Source organism: Diprion similis, chromosome 6 (genome assembly GCF_021155765.1).
Source record: "Diprion similis isolate iyDipSimi1 chromosome 6, iyDipSimi1.1, whole genome shotgun sequence".
Classification (NCBI taxonomy): Eukaryota; Metazoa; Arthropoda; class Insecta; order Hymenoptera; family Diprionidae; genus Diprion; species Diprion similis.
In genome coordinates this window covers 10,001,505-10,021,938 of record NC_060110.1, presented here as the reverse complement: position 1 = coordinate 10,021,938, position 20,434 = coordinate 10,001,505, and positions in this window count along the sequence as shown.

Sequence of the window (20,434 nt, the reverse complement as noted above, 5' to 3'; positions counted from 1 at the left end):
AGGTCATGTCCTGCAGCGGCCATCTAGAAGTATCTAGTCACTTCTCTCGTCCCAGGGGGTTAAATCCGACGCGAGGCAATTTTTCTTGCCCAGAGTCCCGCTCAGAATCAACCCTTACCTTGCACAGTGCCTCAGGGGCCGTCTTCCCGAGAGGCTAGATAAGTGCGAGAGTGAGAAAGGACGCCGGAAAAAGGAAGATGAGGGTTGAAATTAGTCCCTCCTCTAGTACGATAAAATGTAGAACCGCTTTCCGTATAGTGTGAAAAAACATATATATTTCCAAACAGATGGTTTCGGTTCCAAACTTTGATTACTGAAGCGTCAATTCATGCACGAAATTTTAGACGCTCGACGAATTGCGTAAACACACGGAATGTGTTATAACGCAATACGTTTGACGTATTGAAATAATTTCAAAGCAATCATATTCCGTCTGATTGGCTCCGCGACCTTAATACGATTAATTGCGTGTTACCGAGAATACCTACATTGCGGTGATTTCGGTTGTGTTATGCGGTCGAAATTTTGAGTCAAAAACCGAAATGAACGTTGCGCAAAAATTGCCCGGGCGGAAATTTGGTGAGAAAATATGGAGCTTTCGAGTACCAGTAAATTCGTTTACTTTTTTTTGTTTGGCTGGAATTGTAATCTCAGTTGTAAACACGTGACGTAACGCGTAACCCACCCCCGTTTCTTCCGAGCCGTGACCGGTCTTTTTCGCTGAGCCCTCGTATAAGCATGATACTTCAGACGTCAGAGCCTAAGCCCAGCCATACTTTATGCGGCAGTGCAAACAGACATTTCTATTCCACATCCCTTATACGATGGGAGTGTAAACAAGGTCTGAAAGCTTCCTGGTTTGCATCGGAATTCATTATTTATCAAAACAGATGTACCTGTAAAACGTATTCAAGCGATATCCGAGGAGGATATTATTTGCCAATCTTATACACTCGAGGCAAGATGCTGTTGCTAAATTGAAACCGTTTACGGTTTCAATATTTTTATTTTTTTCATATCTTCGAGGATAATGTTTGAACCAATGATGAAATACGTATTCATTCGATTATGAATGAATCAGGCTCCTATATTAAAAGTTTGAATGGCGAGTATCGTGTGGAACCCATGGCTCAAAGCTTACTGTCTCATTAACCACCCTAGCTAATGAATAAAACTGGATTTACCGTGCGAAAATTTTTTCCGCTGGGTAAATATCCACCACGGAAATAAACCTTGAAACTCCGATGAGTTAAAGCTGAGCTTTATTTATTTCGTAAGTTACGCAGAGTATTTTTTTACACATTCGTTTCACGTGCCTCTGTATTTAGATAATTATTGCTTCACGACAGGTACAAAAATGCCGAACCATGCCTCTGGCTCTATTTGTTACTACTTATTTTAACAATCAATAAATTGAATCGTAATATTTAGACTCTGCAATCGTAACAAAAGAAGTAATATACCGTTAAAGCCTGGTATCATAAATTTTCGGCCGAAACTATATGCACACGTAACATGAAAGGTCAGGAGGTCCTGTTAACGAAATTACTTTAAAGGCAAGCTATTCTCTATAGCGAAGGTCTGAGCCCTTTAGCAGATGGTAAATTGGTACCATGGTCAAGCCAGCAGCACTAAAAACATTGAAAGGTCGACCCGATTCTGACCTAGATTAAACTACAAAGGCAATAAAATAATTATTATTACTTCACACTATCTGATTAATCTACAACAATTTTCCAGTCCATAGAAAACAGAACTGCAGGTGTTCATAATTAATTCGCAAATAATTTCCAGTGCATGGGATCGACGTGTGTGTGCCTACGTAATATCTGTATGTGAGTCGCATTATACAACCCTGAGTGGTATGCAGAATTCTACGTGGGAATTGAAACAGCTCCATCAATATTTGCAGTACTGCGAATAAAATTTTCGAGGATTTGCCTCGTAGAGGTGCATGGCACTTTAAATTCATCGCGAGAAACGGGAATTAAGTTTGGGCTCCTTTTTCGATGCTATTCGACTATCAGTGCAGATATTAGTCTTTACATTGTTTTACACTGCTAATATCCGTAGCCTGAATATTTGTTGTTTAGTTTCTAACTCTGATTATAAATTGTTGCCGACATGCAGCAACTGTATTCGTTTATAAAAATAAAGTGCTGGTGTCGATTAAATTTTTATTTCTATAACGTGAGCCTAGACTAAAAACTTTATGGCATTCAAAGAATTTAATTTAATTGAAAGAAACCTTTTATTCCAGACAAATTAATGAACTATATTCAGCCAACGAAACATACATGTTTGTGAGAGTAAAAGAAATTTATATATGTGTATTTAATTCATCTGGTTGCTTTCAGAAACTTTGTTTTTAAATGTGTAAAAGGTTCTCTGTACTCAATCAATCTATGACTACTAATCTATGTACATTCAAGTACATAGCACATTGGTCATGTAGGTCATACAGCTAATTAATGATAGTTAAATCTGTGGCAATTGGCGAGACGATTATTTCTAGTTGACATATGGAAGATGAAGCTGAAGCTAACGTCCAGATTTAGTAGATAAAGGGGCTAAACTTTTTGAAAATAGAAAAATGCGGTCTAGTTTTATCCTCATAATTCTATAGAAGTATTGGGGGTTTGAGGCATTTCACAAAAAATACTCCATTACATTTTGATTTGACGTAGAGATAAAGAAGTGGCATAAATTCTACAAATTTATTATTGCGATTTCGGAGAATTCTTGCCAATTCTTTATTCCTACGTCAAATGAAAATGTATTGGAGTGTTTTGGTTCAGAATTGTGTATAGAATGGGAATGTTAAGTCCTTTTTCGCGTTTGACATACGTGGACTTCGATATTTACAGATATATAAGTCAACGTCGAAATCGACCAGGGCATCCCCTTAAAAAAGATTGCCCGCCGGCGATGGAAAGCAATGGTAACTCGTGGAAGCGTGGTGAACGGTCGTCAATACAAGGCCAAAGAGGCGGCAGACGAACATACAACAGAGGAACATACAACAGAAGAACACACAACAGAAGAACAAACAGCAGAAGACGAGGCTATCATGGTTACCAAGCAGAAGAATATCGAGATACACGGAGTCATTAGTATTACGGTTCAAATGAGTCGTGCCCGAGCGCATGGATTTAACTGATGTGAGTATTGGATAATGAATGCACGCACCATATTATTAATAAAGATAAATATTATACTAATTGTATTGAACTAAATAAGCCTACATATATATTCCATGGTGATGGCTAAGTTCTAAGAGCAACAAAAGTTTGCACTGTTATTAGTTATTTCCAAGCTTTTGTAAGAAAAGAAAAGTAGAAATTGAAATGAAAAATATTCTCTTGGTTAAAGACATAAAATTAAATTTAATTAGCCAAACAAGAAGCCAAAAGAGTATATTGTGTACCAATGGACGTAAAGCGGGCCTTTTTCAACCGAGTACTGCAACCACACGAGGTTAAAAGGCCCGCTTAGCCCTTGGTGCACACTGTATTTGTTATAACCCACGTATGAATTTATACATTTTTCATGTTTCAATCATGTATATAAATAACATACATTAATACGAATGAGTCTTTCATTTAAACCTTAAATTATAACAATACATATAACATTTCCTAGGTAAAACCGAAAATGGTTTGCCCACCAACTTTACATTGTAAAAGTTTATACATCGGACGTGAGTTACTGGTAGCAGCAGCTCTGCAAAGTTTAACTTGATTTTACAGTCAGAGAACTGCAGTTTGTTATTATACTTGTTCAGCAGTTTGATACAATGTTCACTGAGGCCAATAAATTTTCCGAACCAAGAGATTGATTGATTCGTTGTTTGATAGATTGATCTATAGATCGAATCTTTATTATACCCGTGACATATCATAGCATACCCATGTCAAGAACCGAAATACAAAGTTACATGATAATAAATAAAGATAAAAATTCAGGAGTAAATCTGAAAATATGAATAAGGTAAGGTTAAGATAGAATGAAGAAGTGCTAAAGCGAGGAAGATATATATGTATGTGTACACTGTTCAGTATACGATGGTGAAAAAGAGTATAGAGAAGAAAAAAGAGAGCGAAGGCAGAAAACAAAAAAAAAAGAAGCAACACGCTGGAAGGGCGAAAAGGGAAAAGAAATGGATGAAGGAAATTAATTGCGTGAATGGCAGCTGGTAGTAAAGCTAATTTACAGAGCTTAGGATAAAAATGAGAAATGACACCAAAGCCAAAAATGATAATTGCGAAACACGTAAAAAATCACCTCATTCATTTCCTCCTTGAATAACCCAACTTTATCGAAAAGTTTCACTAATTTTTTCCACTATCCTCGTTAAGATCGAGAAACGTTGAGTAAACTATACAAAATAAAAAGAAGAAAAAAAAAAAAAAAAACATGTTCTCGAGCAAGATAATATCTTTTACTTCCTCGCCCATTCTGCTCCTTAAATACAGACAACGAAAAGGAAAAATACAGAGGCAGGATTTTGAGCTATCGGATCTTGAGTGAAACGGTAACGAAGGAAACCCACGGAAAATGCACTTCAGGATGAAGCGGTACCTACGGTTGCTAGATGCTCGGTACTCGCAGCATCATCCGATGTGCGCGATGCTCTGATTAGATTATACGTTATTACGGCGTTATTCATCGCGGAAATCAATGCCACGTCTTAATCACCGGAGGCGCGAAGACGGTTTACCCCGTATACCAACGTATACACAGGTTTCATCCCCATCCACCCCCCCCCCCCCCCCCCCCTTCTCGCGGGATGCCCCAGTTTACTGTATAATTATACCCGTCTAACAATGCGACGGCTTAATTGCGATTGCGCTTCGTACTGTAATTCGGTTTGCCGTTTGTATAAGCGACTGACACGAAACTCGAACACTATAGGCCTGTAAAAATCGGAACACCCGTCCATTCCCATGAGTGAATATTCAGCTGGATAGTTTATAAAAACGGAAGCGGAAGACAACCGCAACGTTTCAACCTGCAACACCGGATTTGGGGATCAACAGCTTAGCTTTCCCAGGAATTTATAATCGCCGGATACTAGAGCTCGGGTTTCTCACGAAGAAACTTTGGCAGCCGAAGTAAATTCATCCTGAAAATGTACGCCTAAAAAAATAACCGAAAGTTAATCACACATTCCTGCTTTCGGGGCTGTGGTGGATGAGATATTTTACGCATAATTTCTGGTTCTGCTAAAATTTATATGATAAGGATAACAGGTTTGTCAACAAGTTGTTACTCCGCGTAGGTTGGAAAAGTGTGGCGAATCTTTAAAGCTGCAAACGAAGTCCTCGTTGCTTTACAGGGCTTAAGCAGGCTGCAAATAAATCGAGGAACTATCTAATAACAGGTCGAAAAATTGGGAAGCACGTAATTTGAAGCAATTAACTGCCGCGGCTGTTCACTCGCAAGACTTGGGAACTGGTGTGCAATTAACGTCGCTCATTTGCATTTATACTGGACAGTTCCACCCTTAGTCGGGGCATCTGAGAGTCAGTCACTGCGTTATCGGTACAATTAGTTGGCATAGCCGAGCTAATTACAGGGCATTAGGTGACAAAGTTACTCCATAATCCTAAACTCAAAAACGGATAATTTTCGCCCGGGGGTTTCAACAGCCACGGTGTCAGTCATATTAATCTGGATACACGTGACGTTCCAGCTCTGTAAACATTTTCCCGTTATCTCGTTTGTAAATATTTGATTTATGCTTTATTTATTCGATGAATAAATTCCCCAGTATGATCTGATTACTTAAAAGTAGTGTAATTGTTGCATTTTTCAAAACGAGGACAGTAAATTGGATCCGCAATTATATGGTCAGAAATGATACATAATCGTGTCCAATTTATACAGCACGGCTTTAATAATACGTGTTAAATTGGTCGAGCACATGCACATGTAACACTCGCTCTGGCTTCTTCTCTCTCGTTTTTCTCCACTCTCGAAGGTAACTTTCAAGGGAAATGCACCGCATGCATCCCAGGGAGAGACGCGGAACGACCGCTCTAACTCAATCCTTTCCTCATCACTGAGCGCGTATTCTCTTTGCCGTATCTCATTACGCGTAAACTGGATTAGCATAGAAAATGTTGGACATACCTCAATGGACGTAATTCTGGGAAGAGGAGATGCGTTGCAGTTGAATTTCGAATCCATTCATCTGCACGAGATATCGAATAGATCATCGAGCTTTTCGCGTTTTCACAGGTTTTCACAATCAAGAGCGGATTAGAATTTTATTACTGATCACAGCGACATTCGGTGAAAAAAATCAGCTCTTTGATTAGCCTACTCACTTTGCGACTTGTTCCATATCGCTTATTATCATACTTTCTTCGTTACGGTGAAATGGAGACTTTTTCATCCACACAGCCCATAATGAAATGCCAAGTATCAAGTTACCACATCTTCGTAAGTAAAAGAAGCGAAACTGCTGTTCGGCACGCTATCAAATTCCAGGGAATTCGTAATGGTAGGAAAAAGAATAAAGACGAGAACACTCGTCAGTGGTTCGTTTTTCGGTTCAACATATCCGTAGTTGATTAAAGAAAGCTATACATATATGTAAATTTATAATATCCGAACAAAGAGTGATCAGGTTTTCATCATCGAGATTTTTTATACGTCAGAAAGGCGATGCCAAGCCGAAAAACCGTTGAAATTAAACTCCAAGGCGGATCCTCCTGACGTGTTTGCGCGGTTCTACACGACTTGAAATCGCACAATGAAAGGCTACTCCGGCACACCCGCGGGGCTTTTTGTAACACTAACACACATAGCTTTGACGGCTCGAGGTAATTATTCTCGGTGTCAAAGTGCCAGGATTGAAATACCCCGGCTACCACCGCACAGTGTTCAGAGGTTTCTTTCGCGAGTAAAGATCAATACGGAACAGGTATAAAGAGAGCAGAAGTAGTTACAGCTTGTGCCTGTGCGTAGAAACTCGCGGCCTCAAACCGTGCGCGGAATTTTCCTGAGTAACGTGGAATCAGAGTTAAATGCAAGACTGGTGCAATCAATATGCCATACATAAAAAATCCAACTCGATACTCATTCATGCGAATCTTCTCGTTCGCGTTCAATAATTACGGGATAAATGCGTAAACGAAATGAAATCGAGAAATGCAGTCTCGTAGAGAACGAAAAAGACGTGATAAAATATTTGTAAGATTTTCGAAAACTTTTGAAAACGAAAAATGGATACCTCGAATATGCGGATGAAATTTTGAATAGTGTCTCACGGAATTTGGCGCTGAATTTGAGGGTATAATCATTGACATTTAAAAATAACGTAATCGATTTTTCGAAACAACTAAAATCAAGGAATACTGACCTTCGCGTACTACCTCCGCCCCCCACCCAAAACAATTTGTTTTCTCTGTCGAAAAATTGAATTCAAATTTTCTATATTACGTGACTCGAAAGCGCACAAAAAGCGAAATACTTTCCAAATTTTTCAATTTTTTTCGACATATAAGACTGTCCAGCTATACGGAGAATCAAAATTCGGGCCGAGATTAATAATGCTAACCGGGAAAACGGAGCACAGTGGTTACGGCTAAAAATTAATTGGCCAAGTTTGATAAAACAAATTTCATCAAACTTGCGCACGCTTGAGCCTCGTTCCAAAATAACAGGGAGGAATTGCCCTTCTGAGTACATATACATGTATATACAGGTGTATACATAATACACATATACATTTACGTGGATCGTAGATCAAATATGACGGCACAGGTTCACCGCGGTCTTTGAATTGTTTCGGGACTATGTGTAACATATACTGTACATAAACCGTGCATACCTGTGTGCCGTGACTGTGAACCGTATAAATTATTTCCAGGTGCAGGGGTGAAATGAAGTATATGGAGACTGTCAAGTCGATCTTCGAGCGAGATTAAAGTTTCGCTCGTATAACCGTGGCCTTCGAAAAATCGGAACCCCATGCGGTGAATTTAAATTCAACAAAGCTGGAGATACATGGCTTAATTTGGTGTCGTTAAGTTAATTAAACCATTCCGAAATTGAGCGAAGGGAAAAAAGAGGAAGGATTGGAAAAGAGAAAGTATCGAAGCGACCCGGGCATACAATTCATGACACTTGCAATTATTGTACCATTCTAATGGTATCTCTGATCTAAAACACACGCTACGTTCCATAGTGAATATGAATCACGTGATATCAGTTTGCCGCGTAATTGTACACTTCGCTGTCTGCGCAGTCGAATGAATCACGCAAGAATAAGGGGTATAAATAAGAGCAATTCAACGAACTTTCGTTGCATAGCTACTATTGCACCGCGCTGAGCAGTTCGCTTATCGGCGAATAGTTGCGTCCGAAACCTGGAATAGAACACGACCCGTAAATCTCGTTCATTGGAACGATCGTGCGAATTCGGAGAACTTTCAAGTTTCCACCGAATGTTGAATATCTGAATTCTTCGATTGAACGAGGAGCGCATACCCTCCTACGCTCGGTCTCTCAGCAATTTCACTTATAAGTTTCATATATACATATACCTTCGAAGAAAGCTCACGTTCAACCGTGCCATTCAACGCTCGATTCGAGAGTTCGCCTCTTAAATCCTAAAGACGTTGGTAACGGTCGGAAAATATTCAAACGTTCTGAATTAACTCCGAGAAAAAAGGTGTTTATAGATTATATTATTATGAATTCTTGGTTATTTCTGATTGAAATTTACCTCATCAAGAACTTAAAATTCGCTTTTACTATAGCCATGGTGCAAGCAATTGCAAGCAATATTCTCCTTCTGAAAATTTCCTCGCGATACTTCCACATAATGTTCGAATTCGGTTTAAATCGAGGTGTACTGCGGTTAACCAGTGAAGAAGGAAATAAAGAAAAGTAGGGTTCGATGAAAGACCGTATATATTATTCCAAGGGAAGGTTGGAGACTGTGCGGAGAATTAGGCCAAGCAGGGTGAATTAAATTAAAAATCGTTTTCCGGGTACGCCATTCTAATTCAATAAGTTTCGATATCAGTTGGAGTTCCCGAAAAATTCCGGACCCTTCTACTCGCAATCAGCCACTTTCTAAATTTTCATCAGCCCCAAGCTGACGTTCTCGCTTTCGTTTGACGTCGTGATCGACGTTTCTCAATTGGCAATCGAATGTCGCAGAGTCCGGATACTTATTCCAGTGATCGGTAGTCACATTCCCCCGAGGTCCAAGTCAACGGGCCTTCGAATATCGTTGAGGTGAGCTTTGCTCGAGCTACGCGACCCCCGTTGATTTTCCATCACCCCCCCGTTTCTCTTCCTCGTCCTTCCTCACTTTCAGTAACTCGAAGGAAACTTTTCACTTGGTAAAACGAAATTGATTCGCCAATCTCTCTGCAGCGACCCGTTCGTCGTGCTCCCCGCGGTAAGCGTCTTCACTCGTCTTATTCAGTGATCTTGAAGTCCAGTTCATTTCCTCGAATGTACACCGCAGGGGGGACCGCGTTGCTTGTTCGGCGAAAATTTTAATTTTATAAACAGTCCCGAGAATCGAGTAAAAAATAACAGTGGAATCATTTGCTCGGGTAACTTTAAAACAAGTTTTGCGAAGGTACGGCTCGAGAAGTTGATACAATACTTTATAATACATGTGGTTGAAAAAACTTGGAACATTGATTCGCGGCATCGTTATAGATGCCTGTACATCGTACATTTATGCGCTGATTAGTTCCTCCGGAACAGGAATCTCGGTCCATCTACGTAAACTCGTGAACAAATATCTGGGGAAGATTATTACTGTAGGTTCTGAGCTAACAATAGCTCTAAGCTCAGACCGCCGCTCCACTTCATTCCAAGTAATAATCCCAGACTGGAACAGCTTCTCCAGCCACTCAATAATCATGCTATGCCAGTTCTTTTAATTTCAGTGTAAATATTCGCAGCTGATACGTGTCCGATGAATAATAAACAACGAGGTGCTTTTTCTAACCAAGTCTGGTTTACGCACCCTTACGAGCTTTTTTCTATCACGTCACGAGCTTGCAAAGTGTCAACGCTCACGTTCAGTTTAACGAAAGTGAGGGAATGCAAATATGACGATAAGTGCGAAGAGGTACAATGGCACTTGGAAGAATAGAACACGTCAGTGATTAATACTTCGAAGCTGCCGGAGAATCCTTATACATATATGTACCTACGTCGTCTCTAGAAGGCAGATGATAATTGATTGCAGGCACATTGTGACTTGTGACCGCATGTCATGCCTTCCGTAGGGTGCAAGGATAGTACCTAACAACGACAGCGGTTGTAGCAATAGCGATAATAATTAATAACGTCACGCTGACCCGCCGCAAAATCTACAACCACTCCAGTTTCCGTGACGTGTAATTCGTCAATGCGCTTAAACGGATTTCGACGGGAGATCCTCTCTCTCCCTCTCCCTCTCTCTTTCTCTCTCGTTTGATGCCCGGTGCTCGGAAGGCTTAAATAATGCATGACTTTGTACAGCGCGATCGAGATGTCGCACGAAACGTGCAATTATTATAGAGATATCATTTTTACACGCGATCAACGCTACCCTTGCCTTAAACAATATTCTCCGCTTCCGGGTTAGACGCAAACTGACAATGAGACAAATTCCCGAGCAGGTTGTACTTGCGCATACAACGAACCGCTTAGCCTAGGCAATTTATAATACTTAAATTGATCTACTTGGTGGAGATACGCGTCGGCAAACAAGAGCAAAAGTTTTTACTGCACTCAGGAGAAAACTAATTCTGATCGATCAGAGCTTGTGATAAAACTTCGAGATCTGCGTCAATCGAGCAAAATTTGTCGTACAAGCATGCAGATGATGGTTCGAATTATCCATCAAACTCATTAATTACATATTCAATAATAACTTGATAGTACTTTAAGAAATTATAATTTTCCAGCAGTCGACATTTCTCTGGTGAAAGATCAACGCAGAACTTGAAGGTGGTAACCGTTTTCCATTAATATTTCGAGACTTGAACTCACAGCTCGGACCTTATTCTTCGCTGGAAAGGCGGTGCCGCCTCATTTCGGATCCGTCACACTTTGAAGGAGGTCGAGAATCCTTATCTTAAAATACAGTGCTTGAAACAGGTGGAAAAGCTCTCAAGCATACTTGACGTTTAAAGCTATCGACGAAACATGATTACAAACTTCAGCGACCGCTCTAATACCAAAATTTCCAGACACCCGTTGAGCAGAAAATTTGAAGCAAGTCGTAGCTGAACCATTTTTCCGTTTCATCTCCGCTTTTACGTTTGAGAAGGTTGCGAATCGTGAGGTAATAACACCAGCTGCCAGAAACGCCCCTGAACTATAACTTGGACGTGAGGATATTAATATATACGAAGTCAAATTCCCAACCGGAAGAGGAGGAATCCTCGACATCGTTGACGCTTTTCAAATGTCATCTGTTAGTACAAAAAGCTGTGTGGAAAAATTGAACTTTTCTAAACTTTGCTTGAACTAATAGAGTGGAACACATTTCAGATCGCAACTGCGAGAATTCTTACAGCGTGGCCTCCACGCGACTATTCGTCACTAGATTTGCGTGCATGATAGGCGGCTTGTGAAACCTGCGGCTAACTTCAGCGGCGTATCCGACTCTCGTCCTGGAAGCTTTAGGCCGAGAGCCCGGGGCTAATCCCTTCTGCCACACTCAAAACGCGGCGTGAAGCTCGGAATTGAGTTACTGCAGTACATCGGCTGATTATAATTCATATTCCTTGACAGGTTAATCGGGCAATTAGCCAACTTATAATTGGCGGTCAGCGAAGGTAACTTTCCATCGAGGATTACACAACTATGCGTGTTATCGATAAAGAGAGGAAATGTCTTTACGGGTGTATAAGGGATTGACGTATTGCATACAATGTCCACGATTAATGCTAATTTTGGTAATGATTTTCCAAAGCTCATCTTACACAGTTTGCACTTGATCTGCAATTCAAACGCTGGTGCTCGTGTCCACGAATGAAATGATGAGTAAATTACGCTCATTTGCAATTCTCAACCCCATCAGCTTTTACGTTTATGGTGAACCATAAAATTGCCAATATGACCATTCTGATTATTTTATGACCACAAAATTGTAGTCAAACTTTCCTGTAAAGTGACACACAAAGTCCCACAAAATCGCAACCTCAGTGGACCGTCGTGATAACAGAAGCAGTATTTCATATGATCAGACGCCATGTTCAGTGTAAGCCGGTCAATATCTACAGGAACAATCCCTAAGCCGGAAGTGAAATAGGATAGCACGATGTGATCCAGTCTGTACCCGGCCCTCGTGTGCTCGTAACTTGGAGGCCAAACTTTGGCTGTTCACGTGCATGAATAAGTTGAATATTAGTTGATCACTGACATGTGTACCAACCGCAAAACTAAGGGGTTACCGATGTAGTCGCGATTACAGTACACGTGCTAATTTGTTCCAGGTTGTTTCGTAACAGACCGCAGTAGCGTTCTGAACTGACGACGAAGCTTTTCGTTTCACCTCATCGCCCGTGAAATATCTCAGTAAATCAGACAGGGTCAGGGAAAAAACCGGAGAATAATGATGTCGATGAAATCTTTCGGGATTTATTTTTAAACTCAACCCTCGGAAAGTGCAATAAATCAGTCTCAGTCTGCTTCGTTCGTTAGCGAAACTATCTTTTATAAACGAAAACTGCAGCTCATTGCATCAAAATCAAATGAAATAGGGGGTTTAAATAGAACATGGAAGTAAACTTATAACACTTACTCAATGTGACGTTGGACGATCACCTCCGTCGATCGATGCCTCTTCACATTTGATTCACACTTGATTTACTTTTAAAAAACTGAGATAAAAATTTTTTTAGAGCTTTTTGACAACGTATGTATGCATATTTAAAAATCACATTGTACACGAAGAAGATAATAAGCCGTATCAAATTACACGGGAACAGATTTTACACTGTATCACATCCAAGCACTTTCTGCTGCACTAAACACTCTGCTGTTGCGAAATTGTGATTTGTTAAACGAGCACATACCTAGCAGCCGGCAGAAAATAGAGAATCGCGTGTTGCGCTGCCGGCAGTTTTCTGTCTTCACCTTAATCACGCTTCTACGAAAGAAAGAAAGCAACAATTCTTACAGGAGTCTCGACCAGTATGCGTTGTATTCCGCCGTATTGTAAAATCTCGAAACGATATTGGACATTGGGCATTGAAAATGAAAATAAACGGGTCCAATGTTCAACGTAACAACGTCATTGAAAGACTCGGAATTCAGCAAATCACTCTCACGTCTCAAAAGCGCAGCACAAGAATTCATTGACTTGTCCTGAATCCACTTGCGAAAACGCCAAGCTTTTACCGTAAGCTCGCCTTTGGCAGTGAGCGAGGAGTCCAATACACGACTTAGGTAATAGAGTACTAAGTTGTTTAGAAGGAAATATTGATTCAACTTGAGATTCGTAAGAGCCACAACCGCTGCCGGCGACGCTATACGACCGAATGAACCGAAGACCTTCAGGCATCGATTTGTTTACGTTCAATTGGGACGATAGTTTGCTTGTAAGCAATGAATTACAACGCTATGAAGTATAAATTTCACGTTCAATTGTATAATTCTTAATTCGACAATATGTCGAATATAATGAAAAGATAGACTGAACGATGATTTTCCCACGTTATTGTTAGATATTTAATTCCCTTCACAAGGTACTACGGAACTTTCGTTTCGTGAAAAAATGGGATTCGAAAAATCGCGAGGGTCAAGATTTTTAAATCGATTCTAAGGAGTGCAAATAAACCTGGAAATCTGATTCGGAGTAGGGGGGGGGGGGGGGGGAGTAGGTACCCACGACATTACAGTACCGAGTTTTCGCTCAACACGATTAAATTCGAGAGCTCTTTCAGTTTTCTGACCTCTTTTCAATCTGCCTGGTCTAACCACTTCCGACGTGGCTGCAACGATTCGCTCGACACCGAAGTTCTCGCGGCTTAGCGGGGTTCGTTATTTGTCCGAGGGTGAATTTGTCGTTATTTTCGTTCACACCCTCAGCGACTTACGCCGACCAACTTCCCTTGAAATAACGCTTTCGCGCCGACTTAGACTGCACGTTTATTCCTGTGGATTTCCCGTAGATGTGCATCACGCACACACTTACTTGGTGCACTTTCCGACGCGGACATTCCGATGCACTTTGGTTAGTACCCAGCAATGGATCGTCAAGGGGAGTTTACTCGAGGGTTATCACTCCGGAGAACAAGTGCCGTCTGATTTGATTGAGAAGTTTCTAGAAACAGCGAAAGCATTGATATTTCATCGCAGCTATCCCTGCAGCCGCTCACTGATAGGATTATGCTGCCGGTTTATTGCTTTATGCTAAACTGTCACCCGGATGCCCTGACGTAGACCCGAGTTAGGGAATATAGGATAATGTATTCCGGATCGGAAAAGCTGGAGCCTCCTCAGCCAGAAAGCAAAATGCTTCTTCTGTACTTAAACATTGCATGAATGCAGAAGAACGTTCGTCATTGAGTATTAACGGTGATGCATACATCGTGGCATCTGAACAAAGGGGTCGAAAAACTACAAATAAAACTAGAATTTAACCTTCTTCACTGTAAACATCACGCTGATCAATTAGCTACAGTGCCTAAGTACCTAAGTAAGAAATTTTGGAAGAAACCTAAAAGAAAATCTATCGTAAGTTTATTTTACTCCCACATTAATCTCGGTACTTTAAAAAATTGTACACCCATCTACCTTTCCCTTCAGTACGATTGAAATCACGGAACAAGTGACACCATATTCATCTCGAGCATTACCCTACAACGAATTCGGAATAAACTATGAGTTGTTTACGGTTTTTCGGATCCCTTAGCTCAGCCTGTAGATTGCTCGGGTCAAAAACCAGAGTCTTGACACAGCTCGGTGAGATTTTGGAGGGGCTGACAGAGGCTGTTCCTCGCGATACTGCATCCGCGGTAAACTCAACTTCCGCCACTGCGGAAACTGAGATGGGTTCAGGCCATTCACCTTTTCCACAATCCGTCCTATATCTACCCTCGGGGTCGTGGGGATGATTGAATGAATTGACCATCCATCTGGTGCGACCCTTTCTAGGCTACACCTGCCTAACGAGAAAGTGAACGGTATAAATTTTGGCCCCGTCGTCTGCTTTCAAACCTCCCCTAGAATTGCTTTGATTATTCAACGGTCACGGTGTGTTCAGAGGGCATTCGGTTTAGCAAGAAGCATTACCCATGCTTTTCGGAGGTTTTGGTGAGTGGATAATTAGAAAATGAACGGCATGGCGAGACCTCTAAATTTTCCTTCATTTATTCTTGAGAAATACTAAATTTACCAAATTATAACCGACAGTCTCGAAATTATTTCACTTTTGAGTCTTAGACGATAATTCGTGTCGATTTTTCGCCTTATTTTTTTTCTCCGCAAAGTGATTTTCACGGATCCTTGGATTTAGGTACGTGACGAGCACTGCAGGTCGTAGGTATTGCCAAAGGTACGATCGATTGAATAAACACGATTCTACTTAAGATCCGCCGTGCTTGTCTGTCAAGTTTATTCCCGGTATGCAAACACTTGGTTGTTTCAAGTATAATTTCGTCGTGCCGAATGAAATGATCTGCAAGTAAACCGATTTCTATTTTTATTTTCTCTAAGCAAATAAGAGATATACGTAGTCAACGGTCTTCTTTCCATTTATACGAAATGAATACTTACATATCTCTCATCACATTTGCAGGTGGAGGTTCGTACTTTATTTATCTGCGAGTATTGATTCAATTTTTTTTTTTTTTTTTGTTTAATTCCATTTGCCTCGGGATGTATAATAATACACGTCATGATCTGATGGTGAAATTATTTACAATCAGCCTTTGCACTCGACGATCAAATCCACGCCTATACGTGAATGACGTAACAATGTGTCGATTTTGTCACTCATATAGAGTGTCGTCAAATCTAAATGAATATCACAATATCACATTCCTGCTTCTAGCCCTGTTGTAAAAATAAAACCAGTTTTTATAATTCATTCCCCACAGTCAAGTATATGCAGATAATAGTGCCTGTGTGTCGAGCGGAAAAAAAAGAAAATGCCGCAGGGTTGGCTGAAACGAATTGTTCTGGTTAAACGAGAATTTCCTCTATTTTTGTTACTCGTAAATCCGCCGCTTTCACTAATCTCCTGTGAAACAAATCTCATGGCCGGTTGAATTTACTACGAAATGATAACCGCTCTACCTGCTCCTCCGCTCAGTTGGACACTAGGTAAAAAGGAAATAAATACAATAACACCCCATAGCTCCGAGCCGACTAACCATGCACCATGGGATCACGGAGTGCTTTACGAGCTGTCGTAGAATAGCTGTGTAAAAAACGGAAATGAAATTTTCGAATAAACTTACGCGAGATGATTCAGGTGAGTCACAAAATTCACGTCGCTTCAAGCATTGTACGTACGTACCTGCTTGCTGGAATGTTACAGTACGCGTCCGAAAAAGCATTTCAGATTCTTTTTTTCCACTTTATTTCGTCCACTTATTTTTTTTTTCGCATATTCATTACACATGTATAAATCTACCGAGACAAGGTACGAAGCATGTCATTTTCAACGCGTACATAATGAGCAAGGTATAGCTGGCACGTATTAAAAGCAGCTGGTAGAGCATGATTTCTTGCAATTGTTTTTTTTTTATTCTCTTTGACATTTCTGCATCCAGAGGAAAATGGAGAGACCAATTATAATTAGAAATTTCATCTCGTATGAATGGGAATGGTGCATTATCCAATAGAGCTAGTCGGGCTTGGAGGGAACAAAACTCCAATAAGGAACAATCACATCTACCCGATTCAAAATGAAAAGGATAAAGAGAATTAGAAAGAAAAAAAAATCCCAGATCTCTGCTGATTCTACTTGTATATGTATTCGATTCAATGATTGTTCATCGGAAAAAAAGAATGTCCGGAATATTTTGGAGAGGAATTTATCAATTATTTTATTAGCTGATCAGAAAATTTCACGAAATCAACTCCGAGGGATGTTCCGCGTAATTGTTCCGGATAGATTTGCCAAATACATTGTATTCTTACGATGAATTATGTGGACAAGAGATGAAAGAGCGATGAAACAAAAGAATTTAATTTATAATTAGTCATTTAAATAACCACCGGTCTCATAATTTATAAGATATTTGAACCCAATATATCATATTGAAGCCCAGTAAAGATATGGTATAAATATAAATGTTTAGGCCCATGATTTTATTTTATAAATTGCTGACTCTAAATCAATTTCGTAATTATGTGAACAATTAAATTGTAGGATTACTGTGACTTGTACAATTTTTTTTCTTTCGCAACTACATGAATAGTGCACTCTTTGACGTCATTATAAGTTCGCCAGCAGTTAACCTCAAGTTTCAAGGAGTGTAGGAATGTCATATTTTTTTTCAAGCTGGGGTTATCACGTCGGCCTCTGCATTCACGCGTTTCGATTTAGTGACTGATCGTCAATATTTTCGAAAAGATAAAATTGAGAGGAGAAAAGGGAAGGAGAAAAAAGTGGGGGTCTATGGGGTAATACGCAACGACCTCAGAGGCGATTTCCCGCAAATCATACGGTTCCAGGATACTTTCCGGCTGTGTCGGGTCAACGAGTCCCTTCATTTCCCTTTTATATTTGATCCCCCGGCATGAATCCCGACTTCTGCTCTGGTCCATGCTGCGTGGATTTATAGAGGCAAGATTGCTCGGGATGGAAACGATTGTGAGAGCGGACACGGCGACAACCGCCGAATTTTGCTTGACCCGGTTCTCAATTTCGTTGGGAAATTGGATGGGACGCTGTAGAAGCTGCGCACAAGACCTCCTAAAATATACCATCTCCTCTCATCCGAGAGACTTTGCAGAGTTTTCTGTCCTCTCACGTAATTCTTGAAGATATCATTTATTTTCTCACTCATTTTTCAAGCTCTCGCTCATTCGTCGTTATATCCACCAACGTTATTATCGCGTGCAATTAGTAAACGACAGCTTCTTCCGTTCTCTGTTCATCAGTTTTTGGGGCTTCACACTGTGTTTTTTTTTTTTTTATTTTTTTTTTTTTTGATCTTCAGAATACAGAGTCACCACCAGTTTTGCCTGAAATCGCGTGCAGAGGAATGTAATGTTCCGTTCTTTTGCCAAAAGCTTCAGCTCTCAAACGACGCGGCGAAAAAGAGGATCGCGAAATATTTCCTTTCTGTATTTGACATTTTATATTTTATGCATCATACGTACCTACACATATTCGTCTGCTTGTTCCGCTTCTTGACCTCGGCACTGAAACTTTGCGTATCCGTGCGATATTGGCTTTTATCTGTTCGGTCCTCGATTCAGCTGCAGACCGTATTGGCCGTATAAGACGGATCTCGATTTTCGATGGGCCAAGCACAGCTGACCATTTCAGCTGCACTTCTGTGTATCTGCTTGATTCTTTCCTCATTTATCTCCTCGAGATAATATAGGGCAATGATCCATCTCCAGCGGAACTTGCAATGCGTGAGTTGAACATGTGTTTTACACAACAACATTGTGTTTTGTCAGTTTTGCTGCTGCTGGTTTTTTGACGATTCTGGAAAGTGCTGCGATCAATTCTTTGAGGCACTATTCCGACGTAATTTGCCGAGAGAAATCGATTAAGCGCAGTCGCAATACGCTGCAAGCAACGCATCAAAAGTCACATGCTGTATTAAAAGCTACATTTTCTACGATCTCACTGCGGAATTGAATATGTTTTGTATATTTTAAATTGAAAACGAAATTTCCAATGGATAGATATTTGATTTTATCGCGATAAAATTACTTTGGTACGCGAATCATGAAATTTCTCTGTTCATTTATTCAGATACGGAAATAAAAGAGATCCCAAACTTGTGGATTCACAGGCTGTGTATGTAAGTGAATTTATTTTAGAAATAAAATAGCTCAAGCTTACAAAAAGGCGGTGGCGATGGGTATATCGCGAAAGAAAGTCGCAAGTCGTATAAAAGTTGGGAAAACGTTGAAGGAGGAGGTGGGAGTTCTGAATACCGCTGAACCTCTGAAAGTATCTAAATTATACAATATATACATACAAAAGTTTCCCCGCACCATTTTTTCCTTGTAAAATTCAAAACAAGTATAAACTGAGAAAATATTTGAGCGCTTTGAGCAGCTGACTTCTCTCCGCTGAGGCTGAGATGTTGCAGCATAACGCTTTGAATCCAACATTTCAAACTCTCAACTTTTTACCCTCGCGAAACTTAAATCGAGTCTTATTGTACGAATGAATCAAAGGGGGTCGAGAATAATTAAACAACGAAAAAATGAAGAACAATATTACTACACGCCGTCTTCAAAGGGCCTAAAGATAATTGGTTCGCGTAACCTGGCGTGGATCTAATACAACTCTGCAAATTGTTTTTTCTTTTTACACTTCTTGCAGTCGAATCGTTCGAAAAAATTTTCGCACGTCGAACAGAAGACAAATATAAGCTTTGTCCCTCTGACGTCGGAATTGCGCGATGGACTAATACGCCGATCATTTCGTTAACACCGATTACCACGCGCGGATCTTGAATTGTTAATTACGGGACGAAAAAGCTGGAGGGGGGAAAAGAAAAACAGCGATTCAGTAACTGACTACGGTCTTCATTTGCTGCCGCATTTTGTTAAGCCAGATTTTTCATCCTCACCGGGCACGGAAAAGTTCACTTATATACTAAAAAACTTTCGCTGTTTATAGCTGGACGCTAATTACGGCTCCTACAAGGCCTGCCAAGTATTGCTTCGTCAGAGTCGTAATTAAATCTTGGCAAAAACAACAGCCTGATCCGTGTAAAGTCTTAACGAACCTACGGGGGTGAAATATAAAATCAGATCAAGCGGTGAATTCCGACGATAGCGGACTAAACGCGTATTTCCGTTTTGGCGCGTGAGGCATATTTTACCGGTAAATTGGGCGACGAAACACGGCTATATTAGACAATATGGAAAAATATTACTGAATCTGCTTCTTGTGCAGTAAAATTTGATCTCTCCGAGTGTGAAATCCCTTGTGAGGAAGATCCTGAGGTACTGACAAAAACCTATTTTTTTAGTCCATTCGAATCCTGCGAAGGACTAAAAGGAAAAATGGCTTTCTTGTGTTAAAAGGAGACATTATGGAACATTATATCCAAAAACTTATTAATAAAAAGTTATTAATTATACATGAGTAGGTACAATAAATTTATTAGATATTTCTGGGACATTTGCGTACCAAATTAATTATAATTCTGTGTTCATCCCACTCTCCATATTTCTGGGTATGCTAAAAAAAATCTAAACTCTTTCACAGAATTAAGTAGAAAGAATTTATTTTTTAGTCCTTCTCGTGTAC